The following is a 16931-nucleotide window of genomic DNA, read 5'->3' as shown; positions in this document are numbered from 1 at the left end:
AAAAGAGGACTAGTTGGAGAAATAAGAAAGGAATAATATCATGCCAAGAAATCCAAAAGGGAGATGATTTCAGTAAGGAAAGGGGGCTGTATTCAGTGTCCAACGAGACAAAGAACTCAAGAAAAATAAGGAAAAGGGAAAGATTATTAGATTTGGACATTGAGATATCATAAGTTACCTGGAGAGAATAGTGCCAGTAGAGAAATCAGAGTGGGAGATAAATTGGAGGTCAATAGATTGCAAATACCAGATAATACATGTATAATGAATGGTATTTCTATACTTGCTCTAGATAATGTGAAATATGAGCACAGTAATTTGGAAGATAGCATCCTAGTTTGTCTACAAAGATAAGGTTAAAATGTTCAAGAAATATGTTCAAATGAAGTTTTGAAATAACCCTAACAATATCTAGTGGAGGTTGGATGCTAGTAAATTTTACTTTCTCTGTCTTCTGGTTGGGAACATATATTTCATGCTTTTCTCATGTATTGTGATTGCAAAACAGGACTGTATGATTTAAGAAACACAAAAAGATATAGTCATTCACAGCTCTCTTCAATTATGCAACCAATCAATAAAAATTTATTAATCATAAATTATATGTCAGATATTCTGCTAGATGCTGCAGATACAGTCAAAATTGAAAGAGTACCTTGATGAGTTACTAGTGGGATCAGGAACAGATCCATGGAGAAAGTGTCACTTAAGCTGAGTTTTGGCAGAAACTAGGGTTCCTAAGATGTAGAAGTGAAGGGTGAGTGCATTTGAGGAATGGGAGATGGACAGTCCAAAGGTATGAGGAATTGAGGGCCTTGTCAGTAAGTAGTCCGGACAACTACCTAATGGTCAAATCTAAAGGGCTTTCTTCTTTTCTGATTTATTTTGACCTCTTTGTTTCATTTGATATGGAATCCCAAATATATAATGGCATTCAGAAGATTCATGGGCCTTATGTACTTTAATGATGAGGTACTCCAATATTACTCATCTTACAGATTTCTTTAACCTAAGATGTGATTTTTTCAGTCACCCAGCAAATCTGGCATTTAATCAATGTAGCAAGCCTGCTTTGGGGATATCTGACAGGATTTTCTGGTTTTAGGAGAACAGTTAAGTTAACACAAATACATTGTCAAGGTAGAGTTAAGCTAGGGGGCCTGTCAACTCTGATAATGTCCTTTGATATCTCCTTTATTGGACATTTTTATAGTGTCTAAGAATTAAACTTTAACAGGAAAGACTACCTTCACACACTTCTGTCAGCAAGTTAATAAAGGGCATTCAGAACTCATGGATTTATAAAATTAGTAGATTAAGTTGTAGTTCTCAGCTATCCATGGCTTAAAATTTATTTTTAATGTATTTCTATGTTATGAATAGCTCCTCAGAAGAGGCTATTTTTAAGGAAGTTAAATATCAGATTTTTTAAGTGAACAAAACATATGGGGAGAGAGACACATAAAGGAAAAACGTATGCTAAGGGAGGGATGTCACCTTTAGTATAGTTAGTATGGTTCAAAAGTGAAGTGGGCTACTTGGAGAAGAGGTAGGTTCTCCCTCATGGGAAGCCTTCAAGCAGAGGTCAAATAATAATCACATAGTAAGTGTATTATAATGCAAATTCCTTTTGGGTATGGTTGGATTAGCTGACTGTTTAACTCTCCTCTGACTCCAAAATCTGTGATCCTATAACAACTTGAAGATATTAAAAGAAACATTTTGCAATGAGGAATAAAAAGATAATAGGTATGTAACTCAAGAGATCAATAGGGATGTATATTCATCCTTCACATATTTCTCATGTCCTCCCATTTCCCTTTAGTATCCAATTCTGTCCTTCCCCCTCCATCTAAGCCTTTCAAGGCAAGGATTAGCTTGTAGTTCCCAATATTCCAATATTTCAATGATATCATCACACACTTAATATAAATTATAGTATATCTAAGTAGGAAATGAAAGGTTTGGGTATTTCATTAAAGAAATTTCAAGTGTACATGGCAGGGGGAAATTGATTTTGGGACAAGGACACTACCTGTCAAGCCCTGAAATCACACCAAAGACACCTGCCCCTTCCATCTATGAGCAATGCCAGACATTGGATTTAATTCATTATTCAATAATGTTGCCTTACACATCTCCTTTGTACAGAGCATTGTGTTAGTTAGTGAGGGACATACAAAATTTAGATAAAGCATGGCCCCTGCCCTCATGAAGTTTATGGGGACATTATATATCTACAAATAAAAAGAATATAGAATATTATGATATGCTAGATTTGTATGATTCTTTATCCTTTTTGCACTATAAGCACTCTCATTTTATTTTTCTACTCTTCATATTAAAAGCACTCTGTGGTTCTTTGAAGTACACTATGATGAGATTCTTGCTACTTTTAATTAAATGACCGTTTCCCCCTTAAACCCAACATTTAATTTGGCTGAATTTGTTAGCAAATGCAAAATTTTAATTAGAACACCACATTTCTTCTACTACTTAATATTTGATATAATTGATAATATGTTTCAAATGAGAAAGTTTTAAAACAGAATTGATAGTTGAAATTATTTGTGGGGGGAAAATCATCTTTTCTTCTGCAAAGAGCTGGCCTAGAAAGTGATTTTTAAAAATCCTATTGGCTTATATTTCTTGAAAGGTGAAAAAAAACCCTAGATAACTATCTTGCTATTCTGAATAATGGTTGATACTAACAGACTTAAAAGATAAAATTGTGATGGGGAATAATTGATATATTTATGTAAGGGAAAGAGATTTGAAATAGATATATCTAACAGAAGATCTGGAGACGGTAGAAGTGGTAATTAGATTACAAGACATTTCTAAGCTTTTGACACAGATTAGAAATCTTAAAACATGAAGAAGAGAAAAATTTTCCCTTTATAAACATAGGAAAATGTATGGATTCTCTTTCTTCAATTTCACAAAATTGAAAGTAATTTGCTTTATAAAAAATAGAAGTCATAGAGGGAGGGTAGATAGGCAATACAAATGGTGCAGTGAAAAGAACTCTTGATTTGGAGTCAGAGGAATCCTGAATCTGCTACTTGTTAACCTGTGTGACTTTGGGGAGGTGTGCTACCCTTTCTGAACCTCTGTTGACTTGTCTATAAAATAGGGAGTTGCTCTAGTTAACCTTTAAGGTTCCTTCAATTGTAAAATGGTGACCTCAAAGATCTGCGGCAAAGAAGATACCAAAAACTTTTCCATTTCCTCCCCCTAGTATTGGCAACAAAAATTAAGTAGGGGATGTATATGAAAGAAATTATGTTTTGAGGCTATGTTTTTTAGAAAACTGTATAATTTAATTAGATTCCTCAGTCTCATTTGTACATAAGGGGAGAAAGTGTTTCCCAAATATTCATCTAGGGAGCAGCTAGGTGGCGCAGTGGATAAAGCTCCAGCCCTGTGTTCAGGAGGACCTGAGTTCAAATCTGGCCTCAGACACTTGACATTTACTAGCTGTGTGACCCTGGACAAGTCACTTAACCCTCATTGCCCCACCAAAAATAAAAAAATAAACCAAATATTCATCTAAAATGCTCTTCTCCTCTACCATTCATCTATATAGTTTTGTTAATGAAAATGTTTCTTAAAGGTTACAAGTACCATCCTTCCTATGTGTGCCATCAGCCTCAAAGTGGGAAGTCTGAATTCAGAGAAGAGAGGGACTTGGGGAACTTTCCGGTCTAGATCCTTATTCTTCCACTGAGTTGTGCTGCTATTTAGAAAAAACACTTACTTTTTGACAACTTGAAATTTCTGTAAAAACCATTCACTCGATGTCACAAGCACCTTATAGGCACTGCATACTGTTTGTACTAAAATAGTACTCAAAATGATTGAAAATCAAAGGATCCAAGAAGCTAGTAATTTTTTTTCCTTCTTTAATGGAGAAGTAACTTCATAGTAGGGCAGATAGATTAGTGGCTAGAGCTCAAGTCAAGAAAATTAGTCCAAATCTGGCTTCAAACACTTACTAGCTCTGTGACCCTGGGCAAATCACCTAACACTGTTTGCCTTCTTTATCAGTAAAGTGAGCTGGAGAAGGAAATAGCAAACCACTCTAGTATCTCTGCCAAGAAAACCCCAAAAGGGTCCATAAAGAGGAGGACACAACCAAAACAACTGAACGATAAACTTCGTGTGCTATGATGAAAGAGCACAAGTTTAGGAGTCACAAAATCTGGCTTTGAATTCCAGCTTTTTCACTTGCAACCTAGATTGTCCTTTCATTTCTCTGGGTCTCTCTTTTGAGATAAATGAGGGGAATGAGAGATAAATGTGTTTAAGTGCATAGAACATGAGATTTGGATTCAGAGTTGTTCAGTCGATTAGCTGTATACAATTCTTTGTAACAACATTTGGGGGTCTCTTGGCAAAGATACTGAAATGGTTTACCATTTCCTTCTACAGCTCATTTCACAGATGAGAAAACTGAAACAAACAGGATTAAAGTGACTTGCCTGTGGTCACCCAGGTAGTAAGTGTCTGAGGCTACATTTGAACTCAGGTCCTCCTGACTCAAGGGCCAGCACTCTATCCAGCATACCACCTAGCTACCCTCTTGGATTCAGAGTACCTGGATTCAAATCCTGGCTCTAATACTTGTTAAATGTATGACCTTAGGCAAATCAGTTAACCATCTGGTCTCAGTTTCCAAATTTGTTAAATGAAGGAATTGGACCAGATGACCTCTAAACTCCTTTCCAGGTATAATTTAGAAGGTCTCTTCTAGCTCCAGATCTTATGATCTAAAAGTACTGTCAATACCAATTTCTTGAAATGAGCCTTTTTGCCAAGTCTTTAAGTATAGATAAGAAAATACAACAGCCTCCGTATTATTACCCTAAATGCCAAATAGTGGCTAATCCAATGGAGGTCAATCTCATTCTAGTGATTTGTTCAGTGTGCATATTCAAAACAAATGCTTAATGTGAATAATTTTGTTTTAATACATTAAATAATATCGATTATCTACCCAAAATATCCTCTTGGAGTACCATTGAAATGAAAAATCTTCAAAAAGTAAATGCAAATTAATTTCTCGTTTAAATATTCTTCTAATGAAGCATTCATTCACAGGTGGTATCCCAGATCTTACTCTCTCAACATGCCTTGCTGATCCATTTCAGTACCTGGACTTTTTCTCAGATCTCATATTACAGATGATGAAACTAAAGCCTAGAGATGTTCAGTGATCTAAAATCACCGAGCTAGCTAGTGACAGAAGCCATCTCTCATGATTCAAAGTCCAGTGCTCTTTTCACTATATACTAATTCATATTAGTTAAAAGTTTAACTTTTGCCTATTTTTACAGAACTTTGCCTGGTTCCCAGCTTACTTTCTATGATTTTCTCTTTTAACTATCTTTCTCTTTACTCAGATTCTAATGATTTCTGTTTGGGAGAGAGAAATTTAGGAATAGGAAGGTGAATGCCAAGGAAAGGACTGGGAAGGATAACCCTTTAAAAAGTCTCTCTATAGCTGAAAGTAAGTAAGATAGTCAAAGAAAAAGAATGCCAGACTCAGTCAGGAGACCTGGATATGATCTCTGTCTCCACCATGTATTAGACATATGAATTTGTGTGAGATAGTTAGCCATTCTTATCCTTAGTTTACTCATCTATAAAATGGGGATGAATATATTTACTCTACCTACCTCATAGTCTTGTTGTGAACTAACATGAGACTTAAATGAGCTATTATGTAAAAAGCATTTTGGAAACTTTAAAACACTATTTAGACATAAGCTACTCTTATTATTTTAGTTCATCTGGGTCAAAAATTTAGCAAATAACCTAGAAAATATGAAAATATTTTCAAATATTCCGTTCTTTCCACCACCATCACCACTACCCTTAACCAATAAGTATAAACAGCTTTTAAAAAGATGTGAATGTCTTCACATAACAAACAAAATCCTATACCTAACAAAATTCCTTTCCACAATATTCCTTACAAGTGATCATCCAAATTTTACTAAAAATGGGATTGAAAGGGATGTAATTTACTCTGAGGCATCATATTCCATTTATTAAGTTGTCTTTTAGTTGTCAGTTACTAATTAAAACAGCAATGTTTTTGTTTGTTTTAGTAAGGAATGTTTTTAATAGGACTGACTGTAACCCTGGATCATTGAGTTCAAATAAAGCAGTTTTTGGTCTCACCTTTCCATAAAACTTATTGCTTCTCTGCTAAATTTCTGATGCAGCAGCATGACCAAGGTGTCAAATACAATAACTAAGTTCTAGGAGTCAATGAGAACTCCCAACAGAAACATGGTATAATTTAAAAAGTAAGAGCAAGGGGCAGCTAGGTGTTGCAGTGGATAAAGTACTGGCCCTGGATTCAGGAGGACCTGAGTTCAAATCCGGTCCCAGACACTTGACACTTACTAGCTGTGTGACCCTGGTCAAGTCACTTAACCCTCATTACCCTGCAAAAAAATAAACAAACAAAACATAAAAAGTAAGAGCAAGGAACTCATGTTCTGATTATCCACTGACTAACTTTTTGCAGAAGTTTCTTGGAATTAAATGGAAACAGATTGTACCTTTACAAATGTAGAGTGCTCCTTAAATTGGATAGCAGGATTTCTAAGTATGATTTTTGTGAGGTTTAGCACAAGTTTTTTTCAAAATCCATTCTTGAAATTCTAAAGGATAGTAATGAGGATGTATATGTATGTCTGTGTGTGTGTATGTGTGTGTGTTTTTGGTTTATAAAAGTGTCATTGTCCACTGAGCTAATTTCTATTTTGCAAACGGTATTCATTGTAGCTACCTATTATTTTTATTACAACCATTCAAGAATCCATGTAAGAAGCCAGCCCTTAAAGGTATTCTCATTATCATGTATTCATCAAAACAACAGGATTTGAAACAAAGTAAGATTAGTAACATTGTAATAAAGTAAGATAAATCTATAACCACGGTTAATGTTATATAATTAGTAATAAAATGGAAAGTACTCCCAGTGCGTTATGAAATAGTTAATGGTATTTATCTTTTAAGTGAAATGCAAATATTAAATAGCTTAAACTGTTCAAATTTGGGGACACTTTTTCCCAGTTGACAATTCAAGAAATGTTCATTCATATATCCATAAGAGGAAGAGGAATATCAGTTAGGCTAAGAACACCACTGAGCTATTCTTGCAGTAATTAGATACACTAAGCTTTACCTGGAATTATCTGCTCATTTTTAAATTTCAAGCCTTTATGTATGTTTAACTTAAAACCTTTATATGCATGAGTTATATACTATTTTAAGTATATTAATATTGATATTCTGAAGCTTAAAATATTAAGTTGTGACAAATAAATGTAAAGAGGTAAAATTCTGTAGCCATAGTGATATCCACTCAAACTATATTTCTCTTCTTCAAATATAGCCATACCAACAGAGAAGAAGTGCTTAAAAGTGATTTGACCCTTGGTGGCAATAGTCTCCTCTAGGATTCTTGAAAGACCAGTCAAAAAAACACAAGTATTTAAAGATTTACATATTCCAAATAAATTGGATTTGAAATTCTAGTAGCATTTTTTGCCACCTAGAATGTGATCTCTTCTTCATTTTCATCTCTTTGATCCTCCTCAGCTTCCCACTATCACTGGCCAAAAGATTGTAGAAAAGAAAGGGAAAATGAACAATCAGGAAGAGATGATTAAAGGTCATCAGAAATTTTGGCTAGACTATTGATAGCTTCTGCACTATATTTTAGGTTTTGTTCATGTCATTCCACCATTCAAAAATATATTGTGGGTTCCTATTACATATAAAGTAAGATTAAAATGAAACTATAATTTGACACTAACGTATATTTCTAGTCATATCCCCCAAAATTACCTTTCCATGATTTTTTACACTCCTTCTAGATTACTCAGTCTCTCAATATGCCTTATACTCTCCCACATAAATGTCTTTGTTCTTAGAGTTCTCCCTACCTCAAATGTTCTTCCTCACTGTCTTTTGAAATCCTAATCATCAATCATCCTCAAAATGAAATGCCACCATTTTCCCTGATCATTCCCAATCCAGAAATTATGTCCTCATTTTCTGAATTTCCACAAAGCACCTATTGATTGACATGATTCTACTTGAAAATCCATCTCTGTCACCTACTTTGTAACCTTGAACAGCTCACAACCTCTTTGGCCCTTACTTTGCATTTATAAAATTAGAGGGTTGGACAGGATGATATTTAAAATTTCTTCTAGCTATAAATCTAATTAATGCTTTAAAATTTTAACTGCATTAAGGCCAGAGACCAGGGTGGGTTTCATCTTTGTATCCTCAGTTCCTAGTTCAGTGATGTGCATATAGACTTTTATAAATGTTAGAAAAATTTAATCAGATTTTAGTTAAACAATATATGTGGGGGTAGGGTAGGGTCAAGTGGGCAACATGCAAAGGATCCAAGTTGAAAATGGATTCTTTGGTAATTTTTTTGTCTTTTCCTAGACCTGCAATTACATTAGCAGACATCTTCCACTAAGGAAACTCTCTACCAATGCAAATAAGTAACTGCTCTATAAATTGCTAAGTGTCTAGGAGTTTCAACAACTTACCCTGATTTACACTGGCAGTATATATTGGAAGAGAGACCTTAATCCAGGTCTTTCTGAATCTGAAGCTGCCTTTATCCCCTATATCAGGCTAAAATATCCATGCCCTGGCAATTTAAGGAGATACTGTGAATTTCATTGAGAAGTATTCAATGAATGTGACACACCTACCAGGTAAGGACCTGAGAAGTAAAAAAAAAATAAATAAACAAACAAAAAAAAAACCCTTCACTTAGCACAGTAATTGGCATTACTAAATGATTATTGATTGAAGTTTGGAGAAAGAAACTGCTGGCCTAAGACAGGCATTTCATGATATCTAAGTATACCAGGTGCCTGCAGGACTGGTCAGGCAAGGAGAAAGAAAGTAAAAAACAAAAACAAAGCAAAAGACTTTTAATTTCATTCCATTTACCAAAAATTTCTTGAGTGGGCAACCTGTGATGGGTGCCATATTAGACCAGAGAGTTGCAGAACCCTGATCCTTGCTCTTAAAGTGGAAGAAAAAGAGGGAAAACAACCTATGAAGGTAGATAGAAGAGAAATGTACTGCTGGTGAATTAAGATATGGTACTTCTAGATTTGGAGACAGAGGAACTTGGATCAAATATTGCTTCTGTCATTTGCTAACCTTGCCTCAGTTTCCTCATTTTCAAAAAGAGGGGGCTAGGACTGTGTAACCTCCAAGATCCTCTTCTGCTCTTAACCTGTTTCTTAGTTGAGTGCCAAACGTTTAAGTAGAAAGTATAGAAAGATTTTTAAAGCCTTATTTATTGAGCTTCAACACTTTGCTGAAAATGTGCAAAACACGGAATTAGACTGGATTTAATACTAACCTAAAAAGTAAATTTGAGTCCAAAGAATAACTATCCTAAGAGCATCAATTGTATCCATTTATACTTTAGCCATGAAAATAAGCACAGGTCTGTTTGTCCAGGACCTCAGAAAAAAAGACACTACACCTGAAGCTATGTTTTTCTTTTCCTTTGATGATTGATTTTCATGAAACTGTGTTTGTGGGGAGATTCCTGGGTGTATTTACTGCACATTGTTTACTTTTATTTCATCATTACCAGGACTAGAAAGGTATGTGGATGATTTAAAAAAGTTTGGCCAAGCTAAATGTGAATAAGACCCATTTTGTTTTTCTCTACAAAGCAAGACTGAATCAGGCCTAATGGATTCTAAAAGTAATTTACAAGGCATCATGCTATGCTTGGAGCTTTCATACACACACACACACACACACACACACACACACACACACACACACACACATACACATGCTACAAATAAGTCAGACATTAGCAGGATAGAGAAATCTTATTACTGGTGACAAGACAAAAGACACACAAGTTTGAATCATGACTCTACTTGAGTAAGCCATAGAAAGATAGAGTTGCTCTTACTAACCCAGTACTCTGTTGTCATCCTGGAGCAAGTATTTTAGATTTGACTGAATCTTCCAAGACTCATCGCACCTCCAAACTGCTATTTCTCTTTATTCACTTGAGAACAAATTATTCCAACAAAAGACATGTGGAACACACCACAAGAGACTTTGAAAGGAAAAGTAAGAAAGGGAAGGATTCAGGGGGAAAAAATGGTATTTCACATATTTCATCCTATTAAAAGCTGTGAATTTGGAAGAGTAGAGAATATGTAGAAAGTGAGTAACAACTGATTACCTAAACTGGATCAAAGGACAAAATTTAAGATATGACTCCTAACAAGGGATGGAGAACACCTTAAGAATACCAGAAAGAATATAAAACTATTTGGAGAAGAACTGATACAGCCACAGTCTACTAATTTGGCTGTTCTCATTGAATTAATCAGATTCCAAACCATTTTGTGTGTTAGGAGAAATTGTGAAGGGTCTCTGTTACTAACCAAACAATGAATATTTTAGTTATAAGTTCTGGGGGCTCTGCCACTTGTCCAAAGGTATTATAATAATAAGTTGGACATGTCCAAGGTATGAGGAAAGTTCAGAAACCATAAAATAACTAGTCACTAAGCATTTATCAAATGTCTACTATGTAGGGGCAGCTAGGTGGTACAGTGGATAAAGCACTGGCCCTGGAGGCAGGAGGACCTGAGTTCAAATCTGGCCTCAGACACTTGACACTTACTAGCTGTGTGACCCTGGGCAAGTCACTTAACCTTCATTGCCCCACAAAAAAACAAACAAAAACAAAAACAAAATAAAAAAATGTCTACTATGTGCCAAGTGCTAAGTGTTGGGTATACAAAAATGTCCGTTTCTTCAAGGAACTTATGTTCTAATGGAGAAGAAAATACATAAATAACTGTAGATAAAAGACATATAGGGTATAAATTGAAGGTAATTTCAGTGGGAAAGAAATGGTTGCAGGTGTTGATGCCATATCTACATATGCATATATTTGTATATCAAGAAATACATTGGCATGTATAGTTATGTATACTAGAGGCAGTGTGGCATAGTGGATTGAGAGTTGGCCTTATAGTCAGGAAGAACTAAGTTAAAGTTCTGCTCTTCTCCTGTACTGAATTTATGAACCTAGGCAATTCCCATCATCTCCAAATGCTTCCAAGCATGTGTTAATATTATAAATTGCAAAGAACATGCTAATTTACCCTGGTTAAAAAAAAAAACATGCATCATTGGGAATTCCTTATACTGATGAAATCATAATTTGTGTTAAAGTATGTAATTTTTAATAGAAATTTGTTGCATTGTATGAATATATTATATCCAAAGATACCAGATTTTTAAAAATTATTTTTTAAAGAGAACCAAGTTGGGGGAATAGGATTTATTATAAAAGGTATTTTATTGTTGTTGTTAAGTCATTTCAGTCTTTTCTGACTCTCTGTTACCCTGTGGACCAATAATGTTCATGGAGTTTTCTTGGCAAAGATACTAAAGTGATTTACCACTTCATTCTTCAGTGGATTAAGGCAAACAGAGATTAAGTGACTTGACCAGGGTCACATAACTTTGTAAGTGTCTGAAGTCAGATTTGAACTCAGGTCTTCCTGACTCCATGCCCAACATTCTCTCCACTGAGCCACCTAGCTACCATAAGAAATTTACTTTAGTACAAACTTTATTGGAGCCCATCTATTTTTTTTTTTTTTTTTGCAGGGCAATGGGGGTTGTGACTTGCCCAGGGTCACACAGCTAGTAAGTGTCAAGTGTCTGAGGCCGGACCTGAACTCAGGAACTCCTGAATCCAGGGCCGGTGCCTCATCCACTGCGCCACCTAGCTGCCCCCCATCTATTCTTTTAAGTGAGAAGTATAAATAAAACATCTGCCCATTTGTAAGCATACTTTCTAATGCAGATTTTAGTGCTCCCTAATTCACAATTTTATATAAGTCAGGCAAGAGAAATGACTTTTTCTTATACTGACTTTACCTGGGGCTTTCATTCAAAATGGCTGCTTTTCCCAAAGAGAGCTGGGAAGGAGGAAAATTCTGACAATGTCTACTGTCAGTGTTTGTTGTTCAACATACCAAACCTAAAGGTATGAGCAGTAAAGGTAAGGACAACAAATATAGTTGATGAACTTGTTTCATATTTGCTGGTGATTGTGTATGTGCCCCTTTAAAAGAAAGTATATGTTGATTTTAGGAGGACAGAGAATGAAGATTTAGAGGATAAGTATTATCAGAAGCTTCTTTTATTCACTATAGGGTGAACTCGACCCTTTTAGAGTAGTCAGATCCTAGCCAGTCTGAGTTTTGGATTCTCCTCTTCATTCTCCAGAGGGAGAATGTGTATCTCACATTCTCTAAAAACACTCAATGAAAAATTGACCTTTTCTTACCTCTAACAAAGACAGCTCTGAAGAAAAAGATCATTTTGTCCAAATGCTTCCTCCTTCGAAAAGATGATGATAATTTAATGGACAGTTTTGTTTTGGTTTTTTATTCATGTCTCTTTCCAAAAAAAAAAAAACCAACACACCAAGTATTATAAGAGTTTAAAATGAAATTACTTACTTCTCTAATGTACAAAGTGCAATAATTTTGGTGTGTTTGAAGGAACTGATGAGGGGTTAATAGGATCATGGGATGACAACTGTCAGAAAGATGATTTTTCAAAGAACTAGGTATTTCTTCTTGACAATTTTTTTCCTCTCATACTTCAAAGCTCAGTTGATGATGCTGAGAAAGTTCAATCCAGGAAAACTTGTTGCAAGGTGAGGGATTTCTCTGTTTAACTTCAATTTTCTTAGCCTGGATATTTGTTGCCTTTTGTACCTTAATAGGTGATAGTCCTGGGGTTAGCTAGCTATTAATTTTTCTATCATCTTTATGTACACATATCAATGGCTTTATTTCCCAAGTATAAAGTACTCCATGTTTATTATATAAATGTATTTATATACTGTGTAGTCTAATATTCTGATGACAAGCTTGATTAATTAAATTAGCTTTTATTCTAACATATATTTATATAACTAATGGATAAGATATTTACAAATAATGGATTTTGCATTTATTAAGAGTAAATGGGGGCGGCTAGGTGGCGCAATGGATAAAGCACCGGCTCCGGATTCAGGAGGACCTGAGTTCAAATCTGGCCTCAGACACTTGACACTTAATAGCTGTGTGACCCTGGGCAAGTCACTTAACCCCCACTGCCCCGCCAAAAAAAAAAAAAAGAGTAAATGATCAACAACAACAAAGAAGGAAATGTTCCCCAAAATAACCAAACAAGAGTAAATGGGGGGAAGCTAGGTGGCACAGTGGATAAAGCACCAGCTCTGAATTCAGGAGTACCTGAGTTCAAATCTGGCATCAGACACTTGACACTTACTAGCTGTGTGACCTTGGGCAAGTCACTTAATCCTTAGTGCCCCACCAAAAAAAAAAAAAAAAGAGTACATGGCTTTGGGAACTGGAGATGTAGAATTATGTTATTAACTAATATCTCAAAACACAAATACATTGGAGTCTTACCATATCACGTATTTCTATTTCCTGAATGTGTTGGCAGAGTAAAGAAGTCTTCAACTGACTGAAGAAATGAGATAAAATATTTAAAGTAGTGACTTACATTTTCTCTAACTATTCGGTAGTAAAATATAGAAATCAAATTATTAATTCAGATATTGAGTTTTTGGTTCATACAATGAGGGCATTAATCCATGGGCATTTCATTGGTTAAAGGTAAAGAAAATATTTCTGAGGGAGGGAAATTGAACACAAACTTTTCCTACTTTATAACATAGTGCAGGTCATGCAAACTGAAGTTGAGTGATAGTTGAAGGAATCTTTCTGTATTAGAATGCTCCCTCAACCCATCCCCACACACACACACACATAGACACACATTAGTTGTAGACTGTATGCTTCTTGAAGACAGGGACTGTGTCCCCAGAACCTAGCACTGGGCCTGGCATATAGTAAGTACTTAATTGCTTTTTGATGAATGAGTGAAAAAATGAATAAGATGTTGAACTATAAAAATAATAAAATAATTGTGTACCTCATAATTATGAACTGCTAGTTTAGTGACCAAAGCATTGCTGGAAAATCGTGCTTGATTTAATTATATCTTATAATGATTCTTTGTAGGGTCTTAAGATATAACATTTTCTGATAGAAATTAGAAAACATCTTTTTATGCTTTTGGATAATGTGACATTTTACTATTACTGTTATCCATGAAGTTATTTTTAAGATTTATCATCTTTAATGATATCATACCAACTATTTAAAATTATACTTCAATATATATGACTAGCATGAATAGTAATATTTATCGTGGATTCTCCTAATATACTTTGAAACAGCAGGGTTTTTCCCATTTCCTTAAGAACTGCATCTATAGACCCAGATACAAATTATACAGCATTCATTAGTGCTCATGCCAATCAACCATGCTTCAAAAACCAAATGCTTAATTTCCTGGAGTAGGAAATACTTCCATGTTGTCCTTATAATTAAGTCAGAGTGTACAAGAATGTCTGAACTGGAAGACATTGAACAGTGTTAGTCAGCTGAGTTTTACTCAATTGGCATCAGCTGATAAACTATGCAATCACACGGAAGCATAAATCCGGGCTTTGAAATGCTCATAAGCAAACAGATTACAGCTTCAAGGATGATGTGCAGCTATTTATTGTTTTGTCTTTACACAATGTAAAAAGAGTCACTTCCATTATGGTTTATTACTATTGAATATTTATATTGGCTCTTAGTTTTGTTTTTCCATGTAAGCTGTCTGCAATTGCTTGTTTTCCTGTAAAAATTAAATCTGTTTGCAGAGCAAGACAATATAGTTCAGTTCAGATGGTAAAATAGATAGAACACTGGCCCTGGAATCAGGAAGAAACACCCAATTAAAATATGGCCTCATACACTATGTGACATGGGGCAATGAACTTAACCTCTCTCTACCTCAGCTTCCTTAGTTGTAAAATGGTGATAATAACACCTACCTCCTGGGGTGGTTATGAGATAATTATCAAGTGCTTTACAGACTTTAAAGTGCTATATAAATGCTAGCTACCTCATTCTATTTTCTTTGTAAAATTTTTTTGTAATAAACATTTTTATTTATATTTTTAGGTTCAAATTTTTATCCCTCTTTCCCTCCCTCCCTACCACTTCCTGGGGTGGCAAATAATCAGATATGGATTATACATGTGTGATTATGTGAAACATTACCATATTTGTCCTTTTGTACAAGAAAACTTGATTAGAAGAAAAAATGAAAGAGTGAAAAATAGCATGCTTCAGTCTGTGTTCTATCAATATCACTTCTTTCTTTGGAGGTGGATAGTATGCTTCATCCATAGTCCTTTGGGATTGTCTTGGATCATTGTATTGTTGAGAATAGTCGAGTCATTCACAGTTCTTCATCAAACAATATTGTTGTGTCTGTGCACAATGTTCCCTTGGTTCTATTCACTCCACTATACTTCATTTCATACATGTCTTTCCAGGTCTTTCTGAAGTCATCCTGCTTGTCATTTCTTATAGCAACTCATTCTATTTTCAATGAAAGATGTGATGTGGTAATTAACATATGATTTTTTCTATATATTTAGTATTTTATTTTCCAAATTACATGTGAAATGCAAATTTTGACATCAATTAAAAAAAAAACACATTGTATTCCAAATTCTCTTCTTCCCTCCCCCCACCAAGAACTCAAGCAATTCAACATAAGCAATACATGAGCAGTCATGCAAAACATTTCCACCTCCTGAAAGAGATCCCAAAAAAGAAAACTGCCAGGAATATTATAGCCAAATTCCAGAGATCCAATTTGAAGGAGAAAATATTGCAAGCTACTGGACAAAAGGAATTCAAATACAGTGGAGCTACAGTAAGCATAAAATAAGATCTAGCAGCATCTACATTAAAGGTCCAGAGGGCATGGAATAAGATATTCTGGAGGGCCAAGGAACTGGAACTACAGCCAAAAATTACTTACCCAGCAAAATTGATTATAATCTTTCAGGGGGAAAAATGGGACTTCAATGAAAAAGAGGACTTTCAGGCATTTGTGATGAAAAGACCTGAACTGAATAGGAAATTTGACTTTCAAATACAAGACCCTAGAGAAGCATAAAACAGTAAATAAGAAAAAGAAATCATGAGGGATATTAAAAGATTAAAATGTTTACATTCCTATATGAGAAGATAATATTTCTAACTCATAAGATCTTTCTCAGTATTAGAGCAGCTGAAAGGAATTTAATTAGAAAGAGGGCACAGATGTGAATTGAATATGAAGGGATGATATCTGTAAAGCATTTATTTTTTGTTTATCCTTGGTTTTTGTGTGGCATGCAGGGTGGGATGGCTTATATCTGAGACCAGATGTGAGCTCGGGGCCTCCTGGGTCCAGAGCTGGTGCTTTGTCTACTGTGTCACCTAGCTGACCCATGATGACATCTTCAAAATAAAGTTAAGGGGTAAGAGGAATGCACTGGAAGAAAGGGAAAGGGAAAGGTGGATTGGGGAAAAGTAGATCACATAAAAGAAACAAGAAAAAGCTTATGGACTAGAGGGGAAGATGGGGAAGGAGCAGGGGAGTGAGTGAGCCTTACTCTCATCAGAATTGGTTCAAAAAGGGAATAACATACACACTCAAAAGGGTGTAGTAATATATCTTGCCCTGTGGTAAAATAGGAGGGGGGAGAGGCAATAGAAGGAAGGGCAGATTGGGGGAGGGGGCAATAAAAAGCAAAACACTTTCAAGGAGGGATAGGGTGAAGGAAGATAGAAAATAGAGTAAATATCAAGGGGAGGGAATAAGATGGAGGGTAATACAGTTAACAATAGTAACAGAGAAAGAAATGATGAGCAGGATGCTATCAGAAGGACATATGA

The 16931-nt window shown here is 35.2% G+C and overlaps 1 protein-coding gene across 8 annotated transcripts in view; it reads left to right on the top strand.

The window, feature by feature from the left end:
- The window catches only part of B3GALT1 (beta-1,3-galactosyltransferase 1), a 697560-nt gene that overhangs the window by 241453 nt on the left and 439176 nt on the right, over window positions 1-16931 (top strand). Inside the window, exon 3 of one of the 8 annotated variants that reach the window (XM_043997931.1) lies at window positions 12733-12781. The exons of the other annotated variants lie outside the window; for them this stretch is intronic. The gene's annotated coding sequence lies outside the window, so the exon portion shown is untranslated. The remainder of the gene's footprint in view (window positions 1-12732; window positions 12782-16931) is intronic. 8 annotated transcript variants of the gene reach the window in all.

Source organism: Dromiciops gliroides, chromosome 3 (genome assembly GCF_019393635.1).
Source record: "Dromiciops gliroides isolate mDroGli1 chromosome 3, mDroGli1.pri, whole genome shotgun sequence".
NCBI lineage: Eukaryota > Metazoa > Chordata > Mammalia > Microbiotheria > Microbiotheriidae > Dromiciops > Dromiciops gliroides.
Note: the sequence above shows the minus strand (reverse complement) of the source record. Positions and strands in the feature narration are given on the sequence as shown.